The following is an 18,328-nucleotide window of genomic DNA, read 5'->3' as shown; positions in this document are numbered from 1 at the left end:
CATCGTTGATATGAGCTCATAGATACATTGATGATTCCATAGAAGAATAAAACCCGATATCAAAGATTTTGCAATCAGTACCGACTCGTCAACGCACTCCAGGGTTGTAATGACTCGAGTCCGACTCGAGTCACGATTTTCTGATGACTCGACTTGACTCGGGTCATTTATTCAAAATACGGAAATGACTCGACTCGACTCGAGTCATTCTGTGTATTGAATCGACTTGGACTCGAGTCATTGCGCATGACTCGAACCAAGTCATTGACTCGAGACTCAGACGGCCAAGACCGACATTTCATTGTAATTCCGAAGCCAACACACACTATTGGGATTTCGTCTGTTGGTACTGGTACTTGGAAATGCAACCATAAACTGCTAAAAGTGAGCAAAATTGGTATATTATAAATGCGAACCATTCGATATCACCAAACAGAGTTATAAAAAGTTGGTTTACCAAGACTTCAACTGGAAACTGAGCAGTCAACACAATGACTTGGACTCGGACTCGAGTCACAATTCCATGACTCGGACTCGGCACTCTGCTCGCTGACTTGGACTCGGACTTGACTCGGTGGTGAATTGAAATGACTCTACTTGACTCCAGTCAAAACTATAAAAGTGAGATTGACTTGTGACTCGGAGCCTTGTGACCTGGTTACAACCCTGACGCACTCCAATTTGAACAATCACCTTAGGGGGATTTCGTTCCAGTCCCTTAGGCTGTTGCAGTTTATATTTTTGAACAGGTGTTGTCCATATCAGTTCAACGTCACTTTCGTATCCGATATTGTTACCGGAGAATAAAGGTTTGTCGTCAAATTCCGCGAATGAAAAATATCTGAAAACCCTTCATCGTCTCGCAGACACGCGGGTGCTGAATCACTTGTAAGACCGCCACCAGTGCTGGGATCAAGTCACTACCTTCGAGTCGCGAGCATTATCGTGTCATTGCGCATTTTGACTCGAGTCAAGTCAAGTCAAGTCACTCGATTTTTGAATGTAACTCGAGTCAAGTCATCTAATAGGATTTTTAGAGGTGACTCGAGTCCAGTCGAGTCAAGTCGAGTCAAGTCGAGTCATGTCGAGTCAGATCGAGTCAAGTCGAGTCAAGTCGAGTCAAGTCGAGTCGAGTCGAGTCGAGTCGAGTCGAGTCGAGTCGAGTCGAGTCGAGTCGAGTCGAGTCGAGTCGAGTCGAGTCGAGTCGAGTCGAGTCAAGTCGAGTCAAGTCCAGTCAAGTCGAGTCAAGTCGAGTCAAGTCGAGTCAAGTCGAGTCAAGTCGAGCCAAGTCGAGTCAAGTCGAGTCAAGTTGAGTCAAGTCGAGTCAAGTCGAGTCAAGTCGAGTCAAGTCGAGTCAAATCGAGTCAAGTCGAGTCAAGTCGAGTCGAGTCGAGTCGAGTCGAGTCGAGTCGAGTCGAGTCGAGTCGAGTCGAGTCGAGTCGAGTCGAGTCAAGTCGAGTCAAGTCCAGTCAAGTCGAGTCAAGTCGAGTCAAGTCGAGTCAAGTCGAGTCAAGTCGAGTCACGTCAAGTCGAGTCAAGTCGAGTCACGTCTGAGTCGAGTCAAGTCGAGTCGAGTCGAGTGATGTCGAGTCGAGTCAAGTGATGTCGAGTCGAGTCGTGTCGTGTCGAGTCAAGATGATGTCCCGATGAACCTTACATTCGAGCGGTTGATTGGGATGAAGATTGTATCGTCGATGCGGAGGGAAAAGATATATGCATCGTTTTTTCGGTGTCGTTAATATTCAACGTAACTCGGGATACATGATATGATTGCTGAGCATGGTTCGCATATTTGACTGTGGACATATCGCTCCAATGATATGCATACTATGCCGTTCACTGTGTCGATAGCCTTAATGATAGTCGAACGGATGACCATGATGGTAGGCTATATCCCTTGCGGTTGTTGTGGTTATTGTCGTCGTCGTCGTTGTTGTTTGTTCAACAACAAAAAATTGTCGCTTATCGCCTGACATATCCCTTGTTATTTTTCATGGAAATAAAACACGGGTTGTGAATCGACATGTTTATTTGAATATTGTCATTGGTTCTGGTTTATCGATTCAGAGTGAATATCCGGATCCGGTCACAAACTTTCTCATACAAACTGAATGATTATGAGCGGTATGCTTATACCCAATAACGATTAGCACATCATATGCCTGCGCCTTCTAATATGTATAGTGCGAACAAGAATACAACCCGGAATTGATAGCACGATGGAGGGCACGAATTCATCCATTTTCCGAAAATCATTACCGTTACCCAAGCATCAACAAGTTAACAAAATTGAGAGGGATGCTACTTCAGATATATTGATTATGGAAAATCCGAAGCACGCATCCCAACAAGTACATCATCCTCATATCGAAGCTTGTCTTATTTCCTAATTTCTAAACATACAAGCCGGTGTACAACAGAACATTGTCATTGCATGTGAATAACCGACAATGTGATGCACCCTAGAGCAAGTATATATATGCGATTACGCGAATATACTGAAATCATTTTCGATGTATATTTTGGTAATTGTTCGTTGTGATCAATATGAAACTGACAGCTATCAATACAAAAATACCAAATTGTCAGGTGCTCATGATTGTCAGAATATGATCTCCTAACGAAAATCGTATTTTTTAAATATACCCAGGGAAATGAAATATTTTACTAAACAGAAGGTTAGCACAATCTTGCGTCTTGTTCAACGCTGATGCTCCATACCGGTTATCGTTCCCGATAGTATACTATTACGCGTGGGATAAGGATTTGCACAGCTTATGCAGAGTGTTGATTTGCTTCATCGCTACAGTCAAGATATTATTGTGTGACGAAACAAGATCGTTGTCCAAATGTTAGTGTATGTATTTCGATCGCCGATTCCGTTCAACCACTCTAGCGGTATACGAGATATTAGTCTACAGTCAGTTCGTGCTGTATGTTTCGATTTGAAGCGCAACCAAGACCCACATGTAAATCGATTCGAAATATTTCAACCCCTCATGAATTCAGTCAATTCGAGTCAATTTAAAAACGGGTTCCCTGGTATGACACACACACACACTAAAATCGAAAACAGAACTCGATGATATTGATATAATAAGATTAATTCGAAAATAACAATAAATACCCTGGGTAACCTGATCTCTCTCACCTAGAAACTTCCAAAAATCAATAAAGCTCAGTCCAAACATTGGTTCTGTGGTTAGGAGGGTAATTTTTTGAATTTGCTAGTATGTGTCATGTACAATATTGTGCATGGTCATACTGATTTACCTCTGCTCTTCAATCTTTTTCGTCCTAGTATGCCCTTTTAACGTTTACTCAAAACTCGTACCCATATTACACCGATTCCATAGTAAGCCGTATTTCGATTACATATATAGCATATATCCGGCCGTATTCCATCGGAGAATCGTCATTACCTCACTGGCCTCTTTGTTAATTGGGTACTGCGAACTTTGCACCGCGGAAAGCCCTTGTGATGTTCTGTGCCGTCACTGATTTCTTGCGATAAGCCTTGCGTATAAAAGTATATAATTGTAGAAGCAGATGATCCCTGCAGGCTTACAGTATTATATGCACCAAAATCGCCAGTATAAATGGCAGAAAAAGTTCCTGGGATTGGGTCTCCAGTCGCGCCGAACGCGAAAATTTTTTAAACCTCTTTACTGAATTTCTTCGATATTATTGGCAGTTTCACGAATTACTCTAAAAGTTTAATTCATTCCCAGCCCACGTTATCGGAATAGCCGGTAGAGCTGATGGAGGGGTGTCTTTGGGCGCAAACTTCAAATTTAGGCGCAAAATTCAAGATGATGCATCAAACGGGTTGTATTAATCACTTTGTTGCATGTTGTTATTTATTGACCTTCAATCAGTATTGTCGGTATAGTCGAAATGTATATTGGAAAACCTTCATTCGTGAGAGGCACACGATCGCAACTTGGTATTCTTATGTGGCGCATCCTTGTCCTTTGCGGTTCGCATCTATCGCCTACAAGGTGGGGCTTAGATGGCACGGACACTATTATGGTAAAAACGAAAAGCACAAAGTCACCCTGAATCGCGAAAAGCGTGAAGAAATGTTTTAGGTTGAAATAAAATCTCTCAAAGATTTGGAGACCAATTAAAATTCAAATTCCATATTATCGGTCGACAACGGTCCTTGGACACTGGACTTATGAGCGTTAGAGGTGTTCAAAGTGATTTTTTGTTAAATTGTACCGGCTACTTGATAAAACTGTCAGGTTACCTAATTAAAGCCTGCACACCAAATTTTGTTCAATTTCAACCAGTAGCCGCATTGCTACAGGAGAAGAAAGTTTTTTATTTATTAGGTAAAAATAAATAATCAAATTCAAAATTTTCTGTTCAACCCATGACACTGTAGGGTCGTCTACAGAAACGACGTTCACCAGATTTGGCTTAATTCCAACCAGTGGAAGTGGATATATTGGCGTCGAAAAATTTTGATTTTAATAAAATAGTATATTTACGGTGGGCACAGATTCAATAAATAGTTAAAGAATTGAAGAGTTTATCAGACGTGTTGTAGTCTAGCCATGTGTCAATCACCACTCGAATTCGTATTAGTGGTTTGATTTTCGTAATGACAATTATTTCGACAGATGTAAATGGAATAAAAGTTTGAATCGATACTACTAATGAACAAAAACACAAAACGGTTTCACCAGATTTCGGTGTAGGATGTCTTATCGATTTCTTTGACGGTATGTGTACTACAAATAATTCCAGTATACCTAAACCAGGATGCATTTAGCAACTCACGAATTGTGTTTGTGATGGCAACGGCTTTCATTGGTTCGGTTTTGATCCCATATGTAAAAGATTGTCCAACTACGGTAATATACCATTTTGTAATACATTGGCTGATTGATCTAAACGAATTAATTTCGAATCAACTATATATCAGACATGCGAATCTGGCTTTACAAATCGATATGCTGGTAATGCTGTTTCTAAAATGTTTGAAGAGATCAAAAGACGTACAGCTCGAATTCATATTAACCAAGCGAGGTCTTCGCGTGCTTTGAGATTTGTGATGACATTTATTTTTTGTGATGACAACGTCTTTCGTGGTTTGGTTTTATGATGGTAATTATTTTATACGATTAAAGCGAACAACTTTGTGTTAATACTACAAATTAACAACAATACCGGCAGCTTTTTATATCCCGTCGCTTGCAGTGTCAGAAGAACAAACGCGCACTAGCGAGCAATCTATCTTTTTCATCGAGTTGATTGCGATCCGCCAGGCTGTCAGCTGGATTTTCATAAGTTCTCTAACCACAGAAAAATTCCTCATCTTGTCCGACTGCTCCAGTGCCATACTTTGCATTCGCGACTCTGATTTGCAACGTACGCACAGACTGATTTACGAAATTCTAGCATCACTGCTTCTTTTACGACAGCAAATGATCGACGCGGCTTTCTTGTGGATTCCAGGGCATACCGGGCAGAGATGAGTGGATTAGGAATTTCTATGACATAATCCAATCCAAATCCGAAACTGCAAATCCTAATCTTAATCCTAATCCATAACTTCTGTACATTCAAATCCGTGTCCACTCCTAATCCGATTCTAATTTTAAATTTTAAAAAAATGCTAATTTATGCAAGGAAGGAATTCGAAATTTTTCATTCACAACCAACAATCCTCTTGATTTGAGGCACCGTGTGTACCATAGTGTAGTGTACCATAAGTACAACAAGTTGTAGGGTTTTGTACAAGAACGTCCGCTAGTGCATGGGTGGTCAGCAGTGATGAGCGAATATTAATTTCTGAGAATCCGAATCCATCCGACAGCTCGAGTCTCGGAGGATCTGTCCAAATCCGAACAGTCTCATTCAAATATCCGTGCGAATCCGAAAAATCTCATCGAGAATCCGAATAGAATAACTTTTCCGATGTACAGCTGAGCCAATATACAATTTGGGCGTTGCCTTTACAAAGCCTAAGCCTACAGTTGGCCGATTTATATTTTCTTGGAACTTTGACAGCCCAAGTATAGAGTTCTACCAGTCCGATCGCAAGGAGTGCACTGTCCGTTTTGGTTGTCGAGCTGACGATTTTTTTCTTTTGACTCGAAATCAAAAGTCACGCCTGGTCAAAACTATCCCCAAATATCCGAAGCAAAGTTACAGCTGTCCGAAAATATCCGAAACAAAGTCTGCAATAGAATCGGAATCCTGTTCGAATCGCATCGCTATCCGTCCGATGCTCATCACTGATGGACAGATCTTAAGGTCTGTTCTCCACTCATATCCCAAATGCTGCGTATATTTAGCGAGTGAAAAATGGTTGCTGGCAAAAATCCTTTTTTAGAGATGACACAACGGTCCCGAAGGCTCCTGTCTATCGAAAGAATGAAAAATCCACATGTTTGTGTTAAGGCTTTTGACTGATGTCAAGCTCCAAAACGACCAAGGAGAGTAGGGAGTAGGCACATAAGAGCACGCTGATACGCTGCTCCAACTTGTTTTCTGTTACTTTTTCGATTTCCCATTTCCTGTCTCGCGAGTAAATAAGAAGAGCGACGAAATTCACGATACCGTGTGTTTGGCTCTTTAGCTCAATCTAACTTGAAAGTTTATTACTGTTCCATAACCTTAAAGCAGCTTTTTAGAATACAATTAAAATCTGAGTTTTTGTGGCATCTCGCGACCTGAGCTTTTTACGACATGTATGACATACATAACGCGCACGCCACAATTGTATCCAACACAGCTCTATACGAAACATGGATGACGCATGCGATTTCAAATTAGGGTGAATTAAATTCCTGTGCGCGTCGCATTTGTAGGCCTATTCCTGTTTACTCAGATTGCTAGAACGGGACTATTCGGTGCTAACTGCCGACAACGGAGCATATCCATATATCGAAATGTTTTTGCGACGGTCATCAATTTTGGCCAAGGTTTTGTCGCTGCTGATATTTTTGGCACCGCATTTTAGCAGCAGTATGTTGGCCAAAATTTTACATCTTCATGTGCCCCGACGCAGAAGAGGTTTGCCTCGAAACGAATGAGTCTTATAGACCTAATCTCGCTCGTTGCAAACCCCTACACTACTCCATCCTAACGGTCTTCGACCATCTTTTCCAGAAATCTGATCATGAAGTCAAACCAAAGGTCGGCAGATTCTCATGAACAAGTCATATTTGCAGCACGTCTCGCGTATTGGCTATAGTACCCAGCACTATGACCTTCGATATATAAATACTATTGCAGGATTTTTTGCAATAAGTTCAACAAATATTGCATAGTACATATTACTAGATCAGGGGCGCGAGCTGAGTTCGACTAAAATTAATTCTCGCATTTCGCGCGATATACATCGAATTCATACTTTTGGCTCTGTATTTAGTATGAATTATTAAAAATCTCTCATCCACAGTCGTAATCTTCCATGCCATCCAACTACCCGTTGAGTTTGCTAGAATCCTGGTTGCGTTTTGTTATGACGGTAAGGTGGCGCGATATCTTTCACCATCATAAGGGGGGGGGGGCTTGTCTTGAAAAGTTTGAGAGCCACTGATCTAAGGTAAATACATAATATCACAGCGGGATAGCTGCAACGAGATTGACATAATTAGGATCACGAGTGGGATTTCAGATTTGCCACTCCATTTCTAATGTGCTTGGAAAACGATTCGGGCGTGCCTTAGGTAGATTCGTTTTCTGTATGCGTAGAATCGGGGGTATTTATATTTTATCTACACTTAGTAGATGCGTGTTTGAAGCTAACATGGTTATGATGCTGTCAGCATTGTGTGTCCTGGAAATGAACCAAAAGTGGAATTGGTAAATCTATGAACAGATCGCTGCTCACAGATTTAAATTTCAATCCTGTACAAAGAATCGGGCCAACCGACTTTCATCTTTATATTTTAGACAAATTGGTTATTGAAGTCTATAAAATCTCGCCACTATATATTTCTGTTCCGACACGTGTACGATATCATCAGAGCAATGTTTGGCTTGTTTTAATCAAGCACATATATTATCTCCATGTCCTCACTAAATAATCAAATATCAATATTTCGTTTTGGTTTATAATCCCAATTTTATAGTGCGGTCCGCGAATGGATTCAGATGTTGAATGAGGCCCGCGAGCTCAAAAGTTTGCCCACCCCTGTACCAGATAGTCTTGGCACCGTGTCGACCCATAATCATACACTTTCTGGCCCATACTTTAATAACCCGTGAAGCGGGTAAAATTTGCGTTATAGTAACTAGTAACTCTGAGTTCGGAATTATGGTATATACTACTATCCTATTGGCTCGCGCTAATCCAGTGGTTCCCAACCTTATTTCACCCACGTACCATTTTGAGGTGTTATGCAGTGCTCGCGTACCACCTAAATAAATAACGTGCACTGAAAGCAGTCAAAAATGTTTCGTCATTTATGACGTCATAATGACGTACTTGACCAATGCGAGGCGTAATAGCAAATGCTAGTACACTAGGCATTATCAGCCAGGGTTAATGCGATGCATGAAATTATTTTTTTCACCACCAGTCACAAGAAGAACAACATAATGAAGTAACAACAAACGTCAATGGTTTTAATGCGATGGCTGCATTTGCTTATTTTCCACTAGCTCAGCGGTTTCAAACTTTTATAGACACGCCCCCGTTTATGATAGTGAAAAATTTCGCGCCCTCTTATCGTGATATCACAAAATGCAACCACAATGCTAGCAATTCCAACGAATAATTTGATGGTATGGAAGGTTATGACAGTTGATAAGAGAATTCTCAAATATGCAATTAGGACTATAAACAGAGCAAAAACAATGAGTTGAGGATAAATCGCGCGAAGCGCGAAAAAAAATTCAGTTGATCGCAGCTTCGCGCCATTCTTCAGATGCTCCCCCCAGTTTGAGAACCACTGCACTAGCTGGTCGATGCTTGGCATATATTTGCTCACAGCGCATCGAAAGTCCTGCATGGGCGAAACTAGTCGGTTTCGTTTCTTCGACTTGATAGTCATCAGAGATAAAAATCCTTGCTCGCACTCCCACGTATACAAGGAAAAATTAGCAGCTGGGGAATAGCGTGAGAAGCTAGAGTCGAGTACGAGGAGACCATGCTAAGCCTGAAGTTCATTGGAGAAAAATTTTTGTGTTCAACCCAACCTTCACTAATAACTACCTTTGGTCGAACAAAAAAACAGAATCTACTCGTGTACCAACCTGAACACCTTCGCGTACCAAGGTTGGGGACCACTGCGCTAATCGAACTGTTGTTACGAAAATATGATGATTGTTCAGCGAAAGAAAGCAGAAAGCCATGTTGACTATGTTTCCAGCCTGTCACCGGCAGACGGGCTGATACCCAGTACGTCTGCTACTGAACCAGCTTTAGAACCATCCTTCTAGTTAGGTAATAATATTAATTGACTACGGCTTGTGAGAGAAAAAATTATTCTCAAAGCTACGACTAGCGATGCGTCGTATAGGCCAAACAAGTTTTTACAATTGCGTCGCAACTACAAAAGTTAGGAAGGCTATGCCATGAATCTCCTATTAGGTTCATTTGAATTATTTCACGTCAGAAAAATTAACAATTATTAACGATTTTCATCCGCACTCATACGGATTTTCATTCGCACTATACGCGCCACCTTGGTCATTCGCACTGGCATTTTTTTCATCCGCACAAGTGCGTTCCATCCCACAGGTTGAAAAACACTGCAGTATTCTATCCCATACAATAATACGGCACAGCAGCACTATTCAAATCTGATGACTCTCAAGTCATTTACGATATTAGGAATATAATTTGATTTTATTATATTTGAATTTACTATAGAATGGATACTGGTATCTCGATTTTGTGAACTATCACACTTGCATGTACTGTCTATTGAGTAACAAAATTGATAGCATACCGAGAACAGTTAAATCGTAGTAAGCATGGCCGGCCGCAGGAGTGTCTTCACGTATGATAGCACGACATTTGTAAAATCCTGAATATTAATAAAAATAGGGCATAAGAACTGAAGTTTAGCATGACACTTGCCCTTTGACTACACCCAACATATACATTTTAGCATCAAAAGTATCACTATGCACTATCACGGCATCGATATTATTAGCCTATTATTTACGATAATTCAACTTGCCTGAATCGCCATGAACGATATTTTTTATGACAAGACTGTAAGGGTGTTGAAAACTGTACTTTCCGTTATCTGTGATGTTGTTTTGATAATAGATAAGCTTGTTTTGAGCCTTAGTCGATGAACCAGACGTCCACTCGAGACTAAAAGAATACAATTTCATTAACAATTTCAATACAATAGTATTATCAACGCAGTTGATAGTATCTTAGTACAGACCTGCTGATAACAAATCGTGTTTACCATAAAAAAGAAATCGAGTTAGCAAACTACCAATAGCTCCCGAATAAGCAAATGAAAATTGAAATGCCTGATATGCTAGACCAAATGGATTCCACACTAACTGTAATTAAGAGCATGAAAGGAAACCACAATCAATGTATTTGCACGCATATTCGTTTACAAAATAATTCTTGAGTTAGTTTCGTGATAGCCTTTTTAATTGGACCGCTAAATAGGACAGTGTGTTTGTGCATGTGCATGCCTGCGAATTGAAAGTCATTCCTGCGCCAAGTGCGCATATTCGATTGCAAAGAATTGTCGCGACGTCAGACTCGGAACTCCATTGTGCCATACGCAAGTTGAGGAATTACTGATTAGATGCGCGCTTTCTCGTTTGTTATCATCTCTAAGCTGCTAATTCTTGTCTGCTTTAGACACTCGTATATTCCCTCGAAGACACTTATCAGTGTTTGATCTTAACACTGTGCATTGTGCCGTGCACGGCGTTGAATTATGTTGTCAAATATTGATGCAACAAGAGATTCTCGGTGGCGGAAATTATGAATTTATTCGATTATTTTGAGCGGGAACTTTTTAAGTTTCAATAAACTCCACTGCTGGACGGACTCTATTGGACACAACTATGTCGCGGATCGAATTTCAAACCATCGGGATTTGTATTTCTATTGATAAGGTTGCGGCATTTGTTTGTTTTGGGGTATTCATGGTGTTTGTCGACTACTATGGTCATTTACACCAGGCCGATATTCTTCTTATTTTTCCGTAACTGCCGACTTCTAGCACGGCCCACCTCTAGGCTTTTGTAAGACACCGCTGACGCGGATGAGGTGGCGAGGAGGAGCCTAGGTAAACCTCCAACACTTAGGAATCGGAATTCGGAAGTCGACCTCGGTCGGACTCGAACCCGCACCCATTGGTGTTGCAGCCGCGGATTATACCACTGCGCTATCTCGCCACAAGGTTGCGGCATGTGCACTGTGCGTGTGCACTGTGCAGCCATAATGCTCTTGCAGCAATAACACCTGGATAATTAAAATCGCACCATTTCACGATCAAATTCGACTGGCTGATCGGGACTTGCGTCTGCCGTAGGTCCCGGGCTGAATAACCAGCGCGTTGTCGGTAGGCTACTAAAACCCTAGGTGCGTAGCCAGTGAGTTTCTCATTCAAAACTAGAAATCTAGTCCTTTTGAAATGCCAATTCACTAATTCGTATTATCGATGCTGCGTTCTGAAAATTAGTGAGAATCATTTGTATGCGAAATGGGTCATCGATATCTCATTGGTACTATCGGCGGTGGTATGATTTAGCGCCCCCGCATGCAGGCCTGCTACCGTCTGCAGAATCACTTTCGCCAAACAGTAACAATCTCTGAGTGTATTATTGTTAGTGTTTATGTATCTTTTTGATTAAAACTTATCCCCGCGTCGGAACAAATTGTGCTCGTTGTCATTGCCGAATCTGGGTTGACTTGCGCACCCTGTAATTGTAATTATTGAAGGTTTGCGGCATGTCTGCGATTTCGTTATCAGCGCAACCTTGCCGGCCGATTGTACAGTTCGATAAAATTGATCACTACTATGTATTTCGCACAGCGTTCTGATGCTGATTTCAGCAAACTGACGATCCTTCTCAGATCTACAAATTCGACCTCATCGCTAGAAACGTAGATTTCATCGCGCGCTCTGAGAAACACCATCTCCTATCACGATTTGTCGACCAAATATACGTTCACCTTCTACAAATTAAAGTGCATTATTTGCATCGATGAGGGTCGCAAGCCGCGTTTAAAATATTTTGTGAACCATTTTTGTGATAAATATATTCGTAGCGCAAAGTTGAACAGTGTTTTATTGTGTGTGCCTGCTAGTTGGAATTTATTCCAGTGCCCATAATATTAATCCAATTATGCTTTGCGAACGTAAATCGGGGAATGCAGCAATGCAATCAAAATCGATGTTTTAATCAGCAACCAATTGTCGCGATGTGAGCTACTTTAATACTAAGTAAAAACCCATTGCGTTGGCGGTAAGGAATAATTACTGATTGGCCGCGCGCGTTCGTAATCATCATTCTTGCCTGTCTTTCGTGTTCCAGAATTGTCGCGCCGTGTTACTGCTCAGTCCAGCAACGAATGCCGAGTGCGCGACAATCAATGACGTACTTTCGCAATCATATCGCGTCGCGTTACACTGTGTGATGCGACATGCGTGCACAGAATAATCTCGCTAATTGGGCCCGCGTAACACTGATAACACGGCTTGTTGAATTGCAACTGAATATTAGCGTCAGAATGGTCATTTCCAAAGGAAGGGGTTTTGCGTTTCAAAAGGTGGGGGTTTCGACACCCCCCTGGCTACGCGCCTGCCGCCACCCCATGCAAAAATAAAAGTCGGCGCCTATGCGTATAGTACCGTCTTACGTCAGCTGCGTGTGAGGAGTGCTAATGTGAAAAGAAATTGGTTGACAACTGAATCAGCTACCATTCTGGGTTGACAGATTTGTAAATCTGACTCAGTGCCTCACCAGCCGTGAACCTCACCGCACGTCACTGTATCCCATATACGTACATGAATTGGTACTAACGGCACAAATCCTTCATCGCATAGGCACTGGTTGCACCGTCCGATAGAGGAAAGTGAAATCCTTCGATATTTCTTCCGTCACAATATCCTAGAAACAAAACTACTATATTCATCAGTAATTGTAGAATCTTTGCATATCAATATTCCAATGCTTACGAGAGCATCCTACTGTGCCTACCGTTGCATTTAAAGCAACTGGTTGTGGTTTAAAACATGTTTTAAACAGTGTTGTAAACGAAGTGGGATGGTTGGAACCCGCGGAATAGTTGGTTCAATAGCTATTGTAAGTAGATATAGATCATTGGTACGGAATGAATGTGCTGATGATGATGACCGCCGAACGTAAAAATGTAGCCCTGGTTAAAGATATTTTTGGTTCCCATATGACAGGGGTTGATTTCGTCACAGGAGCTATTTTCACCCTATATTTTCAATTGTCAATATCAATCCAATATGACGTCACAATTGAATATGTGTGACGTCGTTAGTTAAAGAAAATATGTTTTATACAAGGGCCTTGTTTAAACATGTTTGTTTTAAATTGATTTTTGTTTTAAACACAACCCCAACTGTGCCATTACCCCGGAAGCCGACATCGCATTCACACACGCCTCGAATAAAGCCGGTTGTTGGCACATTTCGAGTTCTCTTTGCACGTGTCTTCGGTCCCGTCCAGAGTACATCAGTGTTTTATTGTAAATCCGTGATGATAAATAAATGCATCCAGACAAACGTTTTCCCGGGTATTGGTACCGTTCTTGCAGTATGACTGGGCTTATACCGGTGTGCATTTGCAGTAGTAACTGCCCCCCTCGTTCCACACAAGTGCCACCCTTGAAGCTGACCTGGTTCTTGCATGAGTTTATAAAGCTGTAAGTAGGCCTTCATATTGTGGTTACAACGCCCGTCAAATTCTTTTATGAAAACAAATTACAGGATTTTACTTGAAGGTGTTATAAACCCACAGTGTATCCAATTATGGCTAATTACCAACTAAACTATATCACTTCGTCGGCTATTATACTTGTTTTTTGACAAACTATGGATAAGCTGTGCATACCACCAGCGTCAACCCCTGAATGTAGCCATCAATGAATTTTCAAAGTTCTTTATTTATTGTTTAAAGCAGGGGTGTCAAACTCAACTTGGGTCGCGGGCCGGATTCAAGAGTTCTAATCGCTCGCGGGCCGGACTAGTCAAATAATTCCAATATTTACCTCGAAATCCATATATTTGTTTTTAAGTGGAATGCTTTAGTATTTTCAACGGTATGTAAAACAGTATTCTTCATTATATCATGGATCATGTGGGCCGAGGAATCTATTCGAGCAACACCGTTATTCGCAAACAATGGAATTGACAAAAATACGAGGATTGACCGATTGAATAAAGCTATAAGCCGCTAAAACAGTGACTCAGAGGAGAATATAAGTTGGGATATTTCTATGCTTCCCTTGTTTTAGTCGAGATGCCTCGGGCCTACGCATTTGTAGTGATGAATACAGGAGATAATGAATTGGAATTTTGTTCAATACATTTTTATTACCAAGTCACCAATCTAGTTTCTCTGGAGACTGTGGCTGGTGTCTTTTGGGTCAGAGTTACGTAAATAGCATAGCATAGCATAGCATAGCATTAAATTCTTTGTGTAGGTAATATATTATCCATATATTTTACATGTAACGGCTTCGGATTGTCGTTTACCCCTTTGTGAATAACTGTTACTTGGCCATATTTTTTCAGAAAACTCTTAATGAATGGTGTGTACTTTTTTGCCTTCTCAAACTGTAGTGTCAATGTCCTTGTCTTATTCCTAATGGTTACCGTACTTGACTGAAAACTTAAAACTGCCGACAGAAGGGTATATTGTTACCTATGAACATGCTCCACATTTGCTGTCTTGATGGATTATGTTATTTACGTAGGAGTATTTTGATTACCAAAAATATTACCTTCCGTCATAAATCTGATGGATAATGCGATAATTTTTCCATATTGTCAGAATGGCCTCGCGGGCCGGATGAAATGGTCTGGCGGGCCGGATGCGGCCCGCGGGCCGTATGTTTGACACCCCTGGTTTAAAGTCCTTTATTTACCGTTTTTCGGACCGAATTCTAGAATAACATTAAATGCCAGCCCTAAGCCATGTGGTTAATGAAAGGTTCAACAATGTATCTTTTCTGCGACCACAAGAACCATAATGCTCGCTACACGTCATCAACAATAATTTTGTATATCTTGATCATATTCAGACCAATAACTGAAAAGCCTACGTCCTGCGAGGAAGCTTTTGCAAACAAATTCAGGTATCGAATAGTAAACAAATTACTGGAATAGCATACATGTACATCGGGTGTCATCTGGTTGTGAGATGGCACCCCATGTTACATCTTCCTGACATGTCGCTCGAAATGTAGAATTTGTGAAGTTGCGGCATTGAAATGCGACTGCACATGTATCCACATTCCACAATACAACATGGAATCAACTAACCATTACGTACACTACTGAAAACACTGTTCCCAAACCCACAACAATAGCAAAAGCAGCACGAGTTCAATACAAAAACGAAACATTCAAAATGAGAGAAACGATATGGGAGTCGATGCCTCTCCATGGACAGCACAAGAAGTTAACTTCACAGCCCCATGTAGACGAGCTTTCATGGACCTGGCTATCCAGTTCTGGCCTGAAACCGGAAGGATTCATTTTCGCAGCACAAGACCAATCGCTTCCTACAAAATACTACCGCAAAGGAATTATGAAGCAAAACACGGACGGCAAATGCGGGTGCCACAACCAAAGTGAAACTGTAACACATCACATGTCAGGCTGTGGTGCACTTGCAGCTAGCGAACGCACATGGAGACACAATATAGGATTGGTCACTACATTCATCTTGAATTATGCATACATTTCAACATCACCACTTCGACAAAAAATTGGTACGATTACAGCCCAGCACCAGTGACAAAAAACGAACAAGTTAAAATTCTGTGCGAAGTATCAGTTATAACTGACTTCAGGGGTAGTGATGAATATAAGTTGAGTTTAACGAGGTGTGTTGAGTCAAAAAAAGTATCGGAATCATCGGTTAACCATATTCCAAACTTAAGCATATCCATGTATAAATGCAGTGTACTCTTGGGATGGCGATTTCCCCACCTTACAGTCAAAAAACCAAAATGAAAAAGCTATGGAAAATTGTATTTGTAACCAGCTTTCATATGATACCCTACTCCCTTGAATATACTTATAAGGTTTTGCTCAATTCGCATTCTAAATTGTGTAACGCTTGACCGATTTCAGACCATCAACCAATTTTCGCCTCAATTTAACCTTTAACACTACATCGCATGGCATTCAATACCACATGGGAATATAGACCAATATACTAGCTACTAAAAAAAAACAGTGCCAAATTTCCACTGTAATCCTACATCTGTTTAAACCTTTTCGAATTTTACATTGATAAACCTGACTGCTGCAGAGTGTGTTGAGTCAAAAAAGTATGGGAACCATCGGTTTACCATATTCCAAACTTAAGCATATCCATGTACAAATGCAGTGTGCTCTTGAGATTGCGATTACCCCACCTTACAGTCGAAAAACCAAAATGAAAAAGCTATGGAAAATTGTCTTTGTAACCAGCTTTCATATGATACCCTACTCGCTTGAATATACTTATAAGGTTTTGCTCAATTCTCATTCTAAATTGTGTAACGCTTGACCGATTTCAGACCATCGACCAAGTTTCGCCTCAATTTAACCTTTAACACTACACCGCATGGCATTCAATACCACATGGGAATATAGACCAATATACTAGCTACTCAGAAAACCCAGTGCCAAATCTCAACTGTTATCCAACATATGTTTACACCTTTTTGAATTTTACATTGATAAACCTGACTGCTGCAGATCTGAAATGAGCAGAAAATCGTCAATTTTTGAAAACGACATAACTTTTGACCCCGGCGATCAATTTTCCTCAAATAAACTTTATTGAGTTCAAAATTAACTCATCTATACATATACCAAATTTCAGAAGATTTGGGAATGTGGTGGTTCCAACTTTCGTTCTCCAGGTTGGGAATGGCCCGTGTGTATTTACCAGTTTTACTGTGAATAAAGAATACAATAATAATATTACCAGCTGCAAGTCACAATGAAAGTATGCGCTGCTGCATCTTGTGAGATCAAAGTGTTTGACGCATCTTATGTTTTACACGTCAATTCTCAATAGATTGGAGTGAGGCGGGTGCTGGCGTGTCGGGAAAGTATAATAGTAAGAAATGCAAGCAAGAAATTTTGCGACGATGTAAGACGACTGACGAGATGACGCATGACTTCGATATCACAGTGTGACCACTCCGGAAAATCAAACTCCTTTCGAGCTTAAGAAACATCATTCTCCTCAGGCGGCTTCTCGCCTCATCTCAGGTGCTTGTACCCCCTCCAGTAGGGGCGTCCCCACCAGTTTGAGATCTACTGCTCGAAACACTATGACTCGGACTCGACATTTTGCACCCTTGCTTGAACTCCTACCTTGAGACGGTAGTGAATTAAAAAAGATTTTAGACTTGACTCCAGTCCAAACTATGAAAATAAGATCAATTTGTGACTCGGACCCTTGTTACTTGGTTAAAACCCTGAGCTGTGTCCATATATAGGTGTGGCATCGGAAACACGTGTCATCGTTCCTTAACCCGTTCCCAATTTCTGACACGCTTTTATTCACTGTAGCCCCTTTCTGGACTCAACCCCCGTCTTCGCTAACCCAATTTCATTAGTAATTGCGTGGAAAATATGTGATGGGTAACTTCGCTTTCACTATGGATGCAGCAACACAGACTCTCACGGAAACTTTCCACGGCCTATACATATAAGCGTGTATAATCATTTTATCGCCATATTGACCGACGTTCGATTGTATGCCACCGGTACTGTACAGTGTGCAAATGCTTTACATGGGCAGAGAATGTCTTTGAAACTAAGAAGAATGCGCTGTCTTCTGCAGGCTATAATTGTAAAATACCAAGAATGATACAACAGCTGCTACAGAAACGTTATTGAGCGTACTACCCCCAAAGCGGCCAAATACCAGAGAGGGAGCACGAAGCATCAGCATCACTACTATAAATGTCATATACGCGATCACCGATCAGTATAGAGCATGGCTGCTACAATCGTAACCTATGTGAAAAGCCTCCTCCGTGTTGCTTTGTGTTGTCGGGAGAGACCATTCACACTTTTTGTGGGGTGCCTTGGAGTCGACTTTTATCAAAATATGCCAATCAGGAACGTGTCAACAGAAAGAGTTCGTGTACACGGAGTTCAAGTGCCGAATA

Source organism: Botryllus schlosseri, chromosome 6, assembly GCF_051294905.1.
Source record: "Botryllus schlosseri isolate E-star chromosome 6, Bs_hap1, whole genome shotgun sequence".
In the NCBI taxonomy this organism is placed as follows: domain Eukaryota; kingdom Metazoa; phylum Chordata; class Ascidiacea; order Stolidobranchia; family Styelidae; genus Botryllus; species Botryllus schlosseri.
This window is presented reverse-complemented; position numbering follows the sequence as displayed.